The sequence below is a fragment of the Brachyhypopomus gauderio genome, chromosome 6, assembly GCF_052324685.1.
Source record: "Brachyhypopomus gauderio isolate BG-103 chromosome 6, BGAUD_0.2, whole genome shotgun sequence".
Taxonomy (NCBI): domain Eukaryota; kingdom Metazoa; phylum Chordata; class Actinopteri; order Gymnotiformes; family Hypopomidae; genus Brachyhypopomus; species Brachyhypopomus gauderio.
Window position 1 is genome coordinate 3,833,770 of NC_135216.1, and position 13,172 is coordinate 3,846,941.

The 13,172-nt window shown below is 40.5% G+C and overlaps 4 non-coding genes across 4 annotated transcripts; all 4 read left to right on the forward strand.

Annotated features, from left to right (window-relative positions):
* The first annotated feature begins 1,810 nt into the window (after positions 1-1,810).
* Positions 1,811-1,882, forward strand: trnac-gca (transfer RNA cysteine (anticodon GCA)). The gene has a single exon. It is a non-coding gene; the product is annotated as a tRNA-Cys (tRNA).
* A 1,384-nt stretch (positions 1,883-3,266) lies between these two features.
* On the forward strand, positions 3,267-3,338 carry trnac-gca (transfer RNA cysteine (anticodon GCA)). The gene has a single exon. It is a non-coding gene; the product is annotated as a tRNA-Cys (tRNA).
* Positions 3,339-8,362: 5,024 nt separating this feature from the next.
* On the forward strand, positions 8,363-8,434 carry trnac-gca (transfer RNA cysteine (anticodon GCA)). The gene has a single exon. It is a non-coding gene; the product is annotated as a tRNA-Cys (tRNA).
* A 1,384-nt stretch (positions 8,435-9,818) lies between these two features.
* trnac-gca (transfer RNA cysteine (anticodon GCA)) lies at positions 9,819-9,890 on the forward strand. Its single transcript has one exon. It is a non-coding gene; the product is annotated as a tRNA-Cys (tRNA).
* Positions 9,891-13,172: the final 3,282 nt, after the last annotated feature.

Below are 13,172 nucleotides of genomic sequence, written 5' to 3' on the forward strand. Positions count from 1 at the left end.
TCGCAAACTTGAAAGACCTTCTGGCTGCTTGCAATTTCAACATGCACATGATATTTTGCTCATAGAGTGCACCCTTTGAACAAGTCCAAAAATATGTCATATGGATGGTGCCATTTCATAATATCATCCAGCAGTCACTGCTCAGGAAGTGCCAATGTGTTTTAAAATGGATTCCTGAGAAAAGCATTTGTTCAGGATTTACGCCACTGGGCGAGCATTTTTACTGTTACTCAAAGCATTCCTTTAGATTGTCACCTTCCAATATCTCCTGTAAGCTCCACATCAGGTATCTTGTGAGCTTGTGTTTTTCCTGCTCATGTGCTCACATTGAGGTTGCAAATCACACTTCCCGCTGGGGGTATAGCTCAGTGGTAGATCATTTGACTGCAGATCAAGAGGTCCCCAGTTCAACTCTGGGTGCCCCCTAGTGGCATCTGGAAGTGTTTGCTTTACCCTGTTTGTTGTGATACTATGCAATTCTTGCCTTTTAAACATTTCGTATATGACCTTTTCAAGCAGTCCAATTCATTTTCAGTCAGATATCTTACGACATTGTTCTGTCTCAATCATCACTCATTAAAGGCTGCTGATTTCATTCCCAAACATATATCTTGTAATACTGGTGAATCTCATCATTACAGCATTTGAGGACGCTCATGATATCTAAATTTAACGACGCATGTGATTGGAATTCAAGTTATTACCACTTCTTCTCTAAATGGTCCTCATCGCAAACTTGAAAGACCTTCTGGCTGCTTGCAATTTCAACATGCACATGATATTTTGCTCATAGAGTGCACCCCTTGAACAAGTCTAAAAATATGTCATATGGATGGTGCCATTTCATAATATCATCCAGCAGTCACTGCTCAGGAAGTGCCAATTTGTTTAAAAATGGATTCCTGAGAATAGCATTTGTTCAGGATTTACGCCACTGGGCGAGCATTTTTACTGTTACTCAAAGCATTTCTTTAGATTGTCACCTTCCAATATCTCCTGTAAGCTCCACATCAGGTATCTTGTGAGCTTGTGTTTTTCCTGCTCATGTGCTCACATTGAGGTTGCAAATCACACTTCCTGCTGGGGGTATAGCTCAGTGGTAGATCATTTGACTGCAGATCAAGAGGTCCCCAGTTCAACTCTGGGTGCCCCCTAGTGGCATCTGGAAGTGTTTGCTTTACCCTGTTTGTTGTGATACTATGCAATTCTTGCCTTTTAAACATTTCGTATATGACCTTTTCAAGCAGTCCAATTCATTTTCAGTCAGATATCTTACGACATTGTTCTGTCTCAATCATCACTCATTAAAGGCTGCTGATTTCATTCCCAAACATATATCTTGTAATACTGGTGAATCTCATCATTACAGCATTTGAGGACGCTCATGATACCTCAATTTAACGACGCATGTGATTGGAATTCAAGTTATAACCACTTCTTCTCTAAATGGTCCTCATCGCAAACTTGAAAGACCTTCTGGCTGCTTGCAATTTCAACATGCACATGATATTTTGCTCATAGAGTGCACCCCTTGAACAAGTCTAAAAATATGTCATATGGATGGTGCCATTTCATAATATCATCCAGCAGTCACTGCTCAGGAAGTGCCAATGTGTTTAAAAATGGATTCCTGAGAAAAGCATTTGTTCAGGATTTACGCAACTGGGCGAACATTTTTACTGTTACTCAAAGCATTCCTTTAGATTGTCACCTTCCAAAATCTCCTGTAAGCTCCACATCAGGTATCTTGTGAGCTTGTGTTTTTCCTGCTCATGTGCTCACATTGAGGTTGCAAATCACACTTCCTGCTGGGGGTATAGCTCAGTGGTAGAGCATTTGACTGCAGATCAAGAGGTCCCCAGTTCAACTCTGGGTGCCCCTTAGTGGCATCTGGAAGTGTTTGCTTTACCCTGTTTGTTGTGATACTATGCAATTCTTGCCTTTTAAACATTTTGTATATGACCTTTTCAAGCAGTCCAATTCATTTTCAGTCAGATATCTTACGACATTGTTCTCTCTCAATCATCACTCATTAAAGGCTGCTGATTTCATTCCCAAACATTTATCTTGTAATACTGGTGAATCTCATCATTACAGCATTTGAGGACGCTCATGATATCTCAATTTAACGACGCATGTGATTGGAATTCAAGTGATTACCACTTCTTCTCTAAATGGTCCTCATCGCAAACTTGAAAGACCTTCTGGCTGCTTGCAATTTCAACATGCACATGATATTTTGCTCATAGAGTGCACCCTTTGAACAAGTCTAAAAACATGTCATATGGATGGTGCCATTTCATAATATCATCCAGCAGTCACTGCTCAGGAAGTGCCAATGTGTTTAAAAATGGATTCCTGAGAAAAGCATTTGTTCAGGATTTACGCCACTGGGCGAGCATTTTTACTGTTACTCAAATCATTCCTTTAGATTGTCACCTTCCAAAATCTCCTGTAAGCTCCACATCAGGTATCTTGTGAGCTTGTGTTTTTCCTGCTCATGTGCTCACATTGAGGTTGCAAATCACACTTCCTGCTGGGGGTATAGCTCAGTGGTAGATCATTTGACTGCAGATCAAGAGGTCCCCAGTTCAACTCTGGGTGCCCCCTAGTGGCATCTGGAAGTGTTTGCTTTACCCTGTTTGTTGTGATACTATGCAATTCTTGCCTTTTAAACATTTCGTATATGACCTTTTCAAGCAGTCCAATTCATTTTCAGTCAGATATCTTACGACATTGTTCTGTCTCAATCATCACTCATTAAAGGCTGCTGATTTCATTCCCAAACATATATCTTGTAATACTGGTGAATCTCATCATTACAGCATTTGAGGACGCTCATGATACCTCAATTTAACGACGCATGTGATTGGAATTCAAGTTATAACCACTTCTTCTCTAAATGGTCCTCATCGCAAACTTGAAAGACCTTCTGGCTGCTTGCAATTTCAACATGCACATGATATTTTGCTCATAGAGTGCACCCCTTGAACAAGTCTAAAAATATGTCATATGGATGGTGCCATTTCATAATATCATCCAGCAGTCACTGCTCAGGAAGTGCCAATGTGTTTAAAAATGGATTCCTGAGAAAAGCATTTGTTCAGGATTTACGCAACTGGGCGAACATTTTTACTGTTACTCAAAGCATTCCTTTAGATTGTCACCTTCCAAAATCTCCTGTAAGCTCCACATCAGGTATCTTGTGAGCTTGTGTTTTTCCTGCTCATGTGCTCACATTGAGGTTGCAAATCACACTTCCTGCTGGGGGTATAGCTCAGTGGTAGAGCATTTGACTGCAGATCAAGAGGTCCCCAGTTCAACTCTGGGTGCCCCCTAGTGGCATCTGGAAGTGTTTGCTTTACCCTGTTTGTTGTGATACTATGCAATTCTTGCCTTTTAAACATTTTGTATATGACCTTTTCAAGCAGTCCAATTCATTTTCAGTCAGATATCTTACGACATTGTTCTCTCTCAATCATCACTCATTAAAGGCTGCTGATTTCATTCCCAAACATTTATCTTGTAATACTGGTGAATCTCATCATTACAGCATTTGAGGACGCTCATGATATCTCAATTTAACGACGCATGTGATTGGAATTCAAGTGATTACCACTTCTTCTCTAAATGGTCCTCATCGCAAACTTGAAAGACCTTCTGGCTGCTTGCAATTTCAACATGCACATGATATTTTGCTCATAGAGTGCACCCTTTGAACAAGTCTAAAAACATGTCATATGGATGGTGCCATTTCATAATATCATCCAGCAGTCACTGCTCAGGAAGTGCCAATGTGTTTAAAAATGGATTCCTGAGAAAAGCATTTGTTCAGGATTTACGCCACTGGGCGAGCATTTTTACTGTTACTCAAATCATTCCTTTAGATTGTCACCTTCCAAAATCTCCTGTAAGCTCCACATCAGGTATCTTGTGAGCTTGTGTTTTTCCTGCTCATGTGCTCACATTGAGGTTGCAAATCACACTTCCTGCTGGGGGTAAAGCTCAGTGGTAGAGCATTTGACTGCAGATCAAGAGGTCCCCAGTTCAACTCTGGGTGCCCCCTAGTGGCATCTGGAAGTGTTTGCTTTACCCTGTTTGTTGTGATACTATGCAATTCTTGCCTTTTAAACATTTCGTATATGACCTTTTCAAGCAGTCCAATTCATTTTCAGTCAGATATCTTACGACATTGTTCTGTCTCAATCTTCACTCATTAAAGGCTGCTGATTTCATTCCCAAACATATATCTTGTAATACTGGTGAATCTCATCATTACAGCATTTGAGGACGCTCATGATACCTCAATTTAACGACGCATGTGATTGGAATTCAAGTTATAACCACTTCTTCTCTAAATGGTCCTCATCGCAAACTTGAAAGACCTTCTGGCTGCTTGCAATTTCAACATGCACATGATATTTTGCTCATAGAGTGCACCCCTTGAACAAGTCTAAAAATATGTCATATGGATGGTGCCATTTCATAATATCATCCAGCAGTCACTGCTCAGGAAGTGCCAATGTGTTTAAAAATGGATTCCTGAGAAAAGCATTTGTTCAGGATTTACGCAACTGGGCGAACATTTTTACTGTTACTCAAAGCATTCCTTTAGATTGTCACCTTCCAAAATCTCCTGTAAGCTCCACATCAGGTATCTTGTGAGCTTGTGTTTTTCCTGCTCATGTGCTCACATTGAGGTTGCAAATCACACTTCCTGCTGGGGGTAAAGCTCAGTGGTAGAGCATTTGACTGCAGATCAAGAGGTCCCCAGTTCAACTCTGGGTGCCCCCTAGTGGCATCTGGAAGTGTTTGCTTTACCCTGTTTGTTGTGATACTATGCAATTCTTGCCTTTTAAACATTTCGTATATGACCTTTTCAAGCAGTCCAATTCATTTTCAGTCAGATATCTTACGACATTGTTCTCTCTCAATCATCACTCATTAAAGGCTGCTGATTTCATTCCCAAACATTTATCTTGTAATACTGGTGAATCTCATCATTACAGCATTTGAGGACGCTCATGATATCTCAATTTAACGACGCATGTGATTGGAATTCAAGTGATTACCACTTCTTCTCTAAATGGTCCTCATCGCAAACTTGAAAGACCTTCTGGCTGCTTGCAATTTCAACATGCACATGATATTTTGCTCATAGAGTGCACCCTTTGAACAAGTCTAAAAACATGTCATATGGATGGTGCCATTTCATAATATCATCCAGCAGTCACTGCTCAGGAAGTGCCAATGTGTTTAAAAATGGATTCCTGAGAAAAGCATTTGTTCAGGATTTACGCCACTGGGCGAGCATTTTTACTGTTACTCAAATCATTCCTTTAGATTGTCACCTTCCAAAATCTCCTGTAAGCTCCACATCAGGTATCTTGTGAGCTTGTGTTTTTCCTGCTCATGTGCTCACATTGAGGTTGCAAATCACACTTCCTGCTGGGGGTAAAGCTCAGTGGTAGAGCATTTGACTGCAGATCAAGAGGTCCCCAGTTCAACTCTGGGTGCCCCCTAGTGGCATCTGGAAGTGTTTGCTTTACCCTGTTTGTTGTGATACTATGCAATTCTTGCCTTTTAAACATTTCGTATATGACCTTTTCAAGCAGTCCAATTCATTTTCAGTCAGATATCTTACGACATTGTTCTGTCTCAATCTTCACTCATTAAAGGCTGCTGATTTCATTCCCAAACATATATCTTGTAATACTGGTGAATCTCATCATTACAGCATTTGAGGACGCTCATGATACCTCAATTTAACGACGCATGTGATTGGAATTCAAGTTATAACCACTTCTTCTCTAAATGGTCCTCATCGCAAACTTGAAAGACCTTCTGGCTGCTTGCAATTTCAACATGCACATGATATTTTGCTCATAGAGTGCACCCCTTGAACAAGTCTAAAAATATGTCATATGGATGGTGCCATTTCATAATATCATCCAGCAGTCACTGCTCAGGAAGTGCCAATGTGTTTAAAAATGGATTCCTGAGAAAAGCATTTGTTCAGGATTTACGCAACTGGGCGAACATTTTTACTGTTACTCAAAGCATTCCTTTAGATTGTCACCTTCCAAAATCTCCTGTAAGCTCCACATCAGGTATCTTGTGAGCTTGTGTTTTTCCTGCTCATGTGCTCACATTGAGGTTGCAAATCACACTTCCTGCTGGGGGTAAAGCTCAGTGGTAGAGCATTTGACTGCAGATCAAGAGGTCCCCAGTTCAACTCTGGGTGCCCCCTAGTGGCATCTGGAAGTGTTTGCTTTACCCTGTTTGTTGTGATACTATGCAATTCTTGCCTTTTAAACATTTCGTATATGACCTTTTCAAGCAGTCCAATTCATTTTCAGTCAGATATCTTACGACATTGTTCTCTCTCAATCATCACTCATTAAAGGCTGCTGATTTCATTCCCAAACATATATCTTGTAATACTGGTGAATCTCATCATTACAGCATTTGAGGACGCTCATGATATCTAAATTTAACGACGCATGTGATTGGAATTCAAGTTATTACCACTTCTTCTCTAAATGGTCCTCATCGCAAACTTGAAAGACCTTCTGGCTGCTTGCAATTTCAACATGCACATGATATTTTGCTCATAGAGTGCACCCCTTGAACAAGTCTAAAAATATGTCATATGGATGGTGCCATTTCATAATATCATCCAGCAGTCACTGCTCAGGAAGTGCCAATTTGTTTAAAAATGGATTCCTGAGAAAAGCATTTGTTCAGGATTTACGCCACTGGGCGAGCATTTTTACTGTTACTCAAAGCATTCCTTTAGATTGTCACCTTCCAATATCTCCTGTAAGCTCCACATCAGGTATCTTGTGAGCTTGTGTTTTTCCTGCTCATGTGCTCACATTGAGGTTGCAAATCACACTTCCCGCTGGGGGTATAGCTCAGTGGTAGATCATTTGACTGCAGATCAAGAGGTCCCCAGTTCAACTCTGGGTGCCCCCTAGTGGCATCTGGAAGTGTTTGCTTTACCCTGTTTGTTGTGATACTATGCAATTCTTGCCTTTTAAACATTTCGTATATGACCTTTTCAAGCAGTCCAATTCATTTTCAGTCAGATATCTTACGACATTGTTCTGTCTCAATCATCACTCATTAAAGGCTGCTGATTTCATTCCCAAACATATATCTTGTAATACTGGTGAATCTCATCATTACAGCATTTGAGGACGCTCATGATATCTAAATTTAACGACGCATGTGATTGGAATTCAAGTTATTACCACTTCTTCTCTAAATGGTCCTCATCGCAAACTTGAAAGACCTTCTGGCTGCTTGCAATTTCAACATGCACATGATATTTTGCTCATAGAGTGCACCCCTTGAACAAGTCTAAAAATATGTCATATGGATGGTGCCATTTCATAATATCATCCAGCAGTCACTGCTCAGGAAGTGCCAATTTGTTTAAAAATGGATTCCTGAGAATAGCATTTGTTCAGGATTTACGCCACTGGGCGAGCATTTTTACTGTTACTCAAAGCATTTCTTTAGATTGTCACCTTCCAATATCTCCTGTAAGCTCCACATCAGGTATCTTGTGAGCTTGTGTTTTTCCTGCTCATGTGCTCACATTGAGGTTGCAAATCACACTTCCTGCTGGGGGTATAGCTCAGTGGTAGATCATTTGACTGCAGATCAAGAGGTCCCCAGTTCAACTCTGGGTGCCCCCTAGTGGCATCTGGAAGTGTTTGCTTTACCCTGTTTGTTGTGATACTATGCAATTCTTGCCTTTTAAACATTTCGTATATGACCTTTTCAAGCAGTCCAATTCATTTTCAGTCAGATATCTTACGACATTGTTCTGTCTCAATCATCACTCATTAAAGGCTGCTGATTTCATTCCCAAACATATATCTTGTAATACTGGTGAATCTCATCATTACAGCATTTGAGGACGCTCATGATACCTCAATTTAACGACGCATGTGATTGGAATTCAAGTTATAACCACTTCTTCTCTAAATGGTCCTCATCGCAAACTTGAAAGACCTTCTGGCTGCTTGCAATTTCAACATGCACATGATATTTTGCTCATAGAGTGCACCCCTTGAACAAGTCTAAAAATATGTCATATGGATGGTGCCATTTCATAATATCATCCAGCAGTCACTGCTCAGGAAGTGCCAATGTGTTTAAAAATGGATTCCTGAGAAAAGCATTTGTTCAGGATTTACGCAACTGGGCGAACATTTTTACTGTTACTCAAAGCATTCCTTTAGATTGTCACCTTCCAAAATCTCCTGTAAGCTCCACATCAGGTATCTTGTGAGCTTGTGTTTTTCCTGCTCATGTGCTCACATTGAGGTTGCAAATCACACTTCCTGCTGGGGGTATAGCTCAGTGGTAGAGCATTTGACTGCAGATCAAGAGGTCCCCAGTTCAACTCTGGGTGCCCCTTAGTGGCATCTGGAAGTGTTTGCTTTACCCTGTTTGTTGTGATACTATGCAATTCTTGCCTTTTAAACATTTTGTATATGACCTTTTCAAGCAGTCCAATTCATTTTCAGTCAGATATCTTACGACATTGTTCTCTCTCAATCATCACTCATTAAAGGCTGCTGATTTCATTCCCAAACATTTATCTTGTAATACTGGTGAATCTCATCATTACAGCATTTGAGGACGCTCATGATATCTCAATTTAACGACGCATGTGATTGGAATTCAAGTGATTACCACTTCTTCTCTAAATGGTCCTCATCGCAAACTTGAAAGACCTTCTGGCTGCTTGCAATTTCAACATGCACATGATATTTTGCTCATAGAGTGCACCCTTTGAACAAGTCTAAAAACATGTCATATGGATGGTGCCATTTCATAATATCATCCAGCAGTCACTGCTCAGGAAGTGCCAATGTGTTTAAAAATGGATTCCTGAGAAAAGCATTTGTTCAGGATTTACGCCACTGGGCGAGCATTTTTACTGTTACTCAAATCATTCCTTTAGATTGTCACCTTCCAAAATCTCCTGTAAGCTCCACATCAGGTATCTTGTGAGCTTGTGTTTTTCCTGCTCATGTGCTCACATTGAGGTTGCAAATCACACTTCCTGCTGGGGGTATAGCTCAGTGGTAGATCATTTGACTGCAGATCAAGAGGTCCCCAGTTCAACTCTGGGTGCCCCCTAGTGGCATCTGGAAGTGTTTGCTTTACCCTGTTTGTTGTGATACTATGCAATTCTTGCCTTTTAAACATTTCGTATATGACCTTTTCAAGCAGTCCAATTCATTTTCAGTCAGATATCTTACGACATTGTTCTGTCTCAATCATCACTCATTAAAGGCTGCTGATTTCATTCCCAAACATATATCTTGTAATACTGGTGAATCTCATCATTACAGCATTTGAGGACGCTCATGATACCTCAATTTAACGACGCATGTGATTGGAATTCAAGTTATAACCACTTCTTCTCTAAATGGTCCTCATCGCAAACTTGAAAGACCTTCTGGCTGCTTGCAATTTCAACATGCACATGATATTTTGCTCATAGAGTGCACCCCTTGAACAAGTCTAAAAATATGTCATATGGATGGTGCCATTTCATAATATCATCCAGCAGTCACTGCTCAGGAAGTGCCAATGTGTTTAAAAATGGATTCCTGAGAAAAGCATTTGTTCAGGATTTACGCAACTGGGCGAACATTTTTACTGTTACTCAAAGCATTCCTTTAGATTGTCACCTTCCAAAATCTCCTGTAAGCTCCACATCAGGTATCTTGTGAGCTTGTGTTTTTCCTGCTCATGTGCTCACATTGAGGTTGCAAATCACACTTCCTGCTGGGGGTATAGCTCAGTGGTAGAGCATTTGACTGCAGATCAAGAGGTCCCCAGTTCAACTCTGGGTGCCCCCTAGTGGCATCTGGAAGTGTTTGCTTTACCCTGTTTGTTGTGATACTATGCAATTCTTGCCTTTTAAACATTTTGTATATGACCTTTTCAAGCAGTCCAATTCATTTTCAGTCAGATATCTTACGACATTGTTCTCTCTCAATCATCACTCATTAAAGGCTGCTGATTTCATTCCCAAACATTTATCTTGTAATACTGGTGAATCTCATCATTACAGCATTTGAGGACGCTCATGATATCTCAATTTAACGACGCATGTGATTGGAATTCAAGTGATTACCACTTCTTCTCTAAATGGTCCTCATCGCAAACTTGAAAGACCTTCTGGCTGCTTGCAATTTCAACATGCACATGATTTTTTGCTCATAGAGTGCACCCTTTGAACAAGTCTAAAAACATGTCATATGGATGGTGCCATTTCATAATATCATCCAGCAGTCACTGCTCAGGAAGTGCCAATGTGTTTAAAAATGGATTCCTGAGAAAAGCATTTGTTCAGGATTTACGCCACTGGGCGAGCATTTTTACTGTTACTCAAATCATTCCTTTAGATTGTCACCTTCCAAAATCTCCTGTAAGCTCCACATCAGGTATCTTGTGAGCTTGTGTTTTTCCTGCTCATGTGCTCACATTGAGGTTGCAAATCACACTTCCTGCTGGGGGTAAAGCTCAGTGGTAGAGCATTTGACTGCAGATCAAGAGGTCCCCAGTTCAACTCTGGGTGCCCCCTAGTGGCATCTGGAAGTGTTTGCTTTACCCTGTTTGTTGTGATACTATGCAATTCTTGCCTTTTAAACATTTCGTATATGACCTTTTCAAGCAGTCCAATTCATTTTCAGTCAGATATCTTACGACATTGTTCTGTCTCAATCTTCACTCATTAAAGGCTGCTGATTTCATTCCCAAACATATATCTTGTAATACTGGTGAATCTCATCATTACAGCATTTGAGGACGCTCATGATACCTCAATTTAACGACGCATGTGATTGGAATTCAAGTTATAACCACTTCTTCTCTAAATGGTCCTCATCGCAAACTTGAAAGACCTTCTGGCTGCTTGCAATTTCAACATGCACATGATATTTTGCTCATAGAGTGCACCCCTTGAACAAGTCTAAAAATATGTCATATGGATGGTGCCATTTCATAATATCATCCAGCAGTCACTGCTCAGGAAGTGCCAATGTGTTTAAAAATGGATTCCTGAGAAAAGCATTTGTTCAGGATTTACGCAACTGGGCGAACATTTTTACTGTTACTCAAAGCATTCCTTTAGATTGTCACCTTCCAAAATCTCCTGTAAGCTCCACATCAGGTATCTTGTGAGCTTGTGTTTTTCCTGCTCATGTGCTCACATTGAGGTTGCAAATCACACTTCCTGCTGGGGGTAAAGCTCAGTGGTAGAGCATTTGACTGCAGATCAAGAGGTCCCCAGTTCAACTCTGGGTGCCCCCTAGTGGCATCTGGAAGTGTTTGCTTTACCCTGTTTGTTGTGATACTATGCAATTCTTGCCTTTTAAACATTTCGTATATGACCTTTTCAAGCAGTCCAATTCATTTTCAGTCAGATATCTTACGACATTGTTCTCTCTCAATCATCACTCATTAAAGGCTGCTGATTTCATTCCCAAACATTTATCTTGTAATACTGGTGAATCTCATCATTACAGCATTTGAGGACGCTCATGATATCTCAATTTAACGACGCATGTGATTGGAATTCAAGTGATTACCACTTCTTCTCTAAATGGTCCTCATCGCAAACTTGAAAGACCTTCTGGCTGCTTGCAATTTCAACATGCACATGATATTTTGCTCATAGAGTGCACCCTTTGAACAAGTCTAAAAACATGTCATATGGATGGTGCCATTTCATAATATCATCCAGCAGTCACTGCTCAGGAAGTGCCAATGTGTTTAAAAATGGATTCCTGAGAAAAGCATTTGTTCAGGATTTACGCCACTGGGCGAGCATTTTTACTGTTACTCAAATCATTCCTTTAGATTGTCACCTTCCAAAATCTCCTGTAAGCTCCACATCAGGTATCTTGTGAGCTTGTGTTTTTCCTGCTCATGTGCTCACATTGAGGTTGCAAATCACACTTCCTGCTGGGGGTAAAGCTCAGTGGTAGAGCATTTGACTGCAGATCAAGAGGTCCCCAGTTCAACTCTGGGTGCCCCCTAGTGGCATCTGGAAGTGTTTGCTTTACCCTGTTTGTTGTGATACTATGCAATTCTTGCCTTTTAAACATTTCGTATATGACCTTTTCAAGCAGTCCAATTCATTTTCAGTCAGATATCTTACGACATTGTTCTGTCTCAATCTTCACTCATTAAAGGCTGCTGATTTCATTCCCAAACATATATCTTGTAATACTGGTGAATCTCATCATTACAGCATTTGAGGACGCTCATGATACCTCAATTTAACGACGCATGTGATTGGAATTCAAGTTATAACCACTTCTTCTCTAAATGGTCCTCATCGCAAACTTGAAAGACCTTCTGGCTGCTTGCAATTTCAACATGCACATGATATTTTGCTCATAGAGTGCACCCCTTGAACAAGTCTAAAAATATGTCATATGGATGGTGCCATTTCATAATATCATCCAGCAGTCACTGCTCAGGAAGTGCCAATGTGTTTAAAAATGGATTCCTGAGAAAAGCATTTGTTCAGGATTTACGCAACTGGGCGAACATTTTTACTGTTACTCAAAGCATTCCTTTAGATTGTCACCTTCCAAAATCTCCTGTAAGCTCCACATCAGGTATCTTGTGAGCTTGTGTTTTTCCTGCTCATGTGCTCACATTGAGGTTGCAAATCACACTTCCTGCTGGGGGTAAAGCTCAGTGGTAGAGCATTTGACTGCAGATCAAGAGGTCCCCAGTTCAACTCTGGGTGCCCCCTAGTGGCATCTGGAAGTGTTTGCTTTACCCTGTTTGTTGTGATACTATGCAATTCTTGCCTTTTAAACATTTCGTATATGACCTTTTCAAGCAGTCCAATTCATTTTCAGTCAGATATCTTACGACATTGTTCTCTCTCAATCATCACTCATTAAAGGCTGCTGATTTCATTCCCAAACATTTATCTTGTAATACTGGTGAATCTCATCATTACAGCATTTGAGGACGCTCATGATATCTCAATTTAACGACGCATGTGATTGGAATTCAAGTGATTACCACTTCTTCTCTAAATGGTCCTCATCGCAAACTTGAAAGACCTTCTGGCTGCTTGCAATTTCAACATGCACATGATATTTTGCTCATAGAGT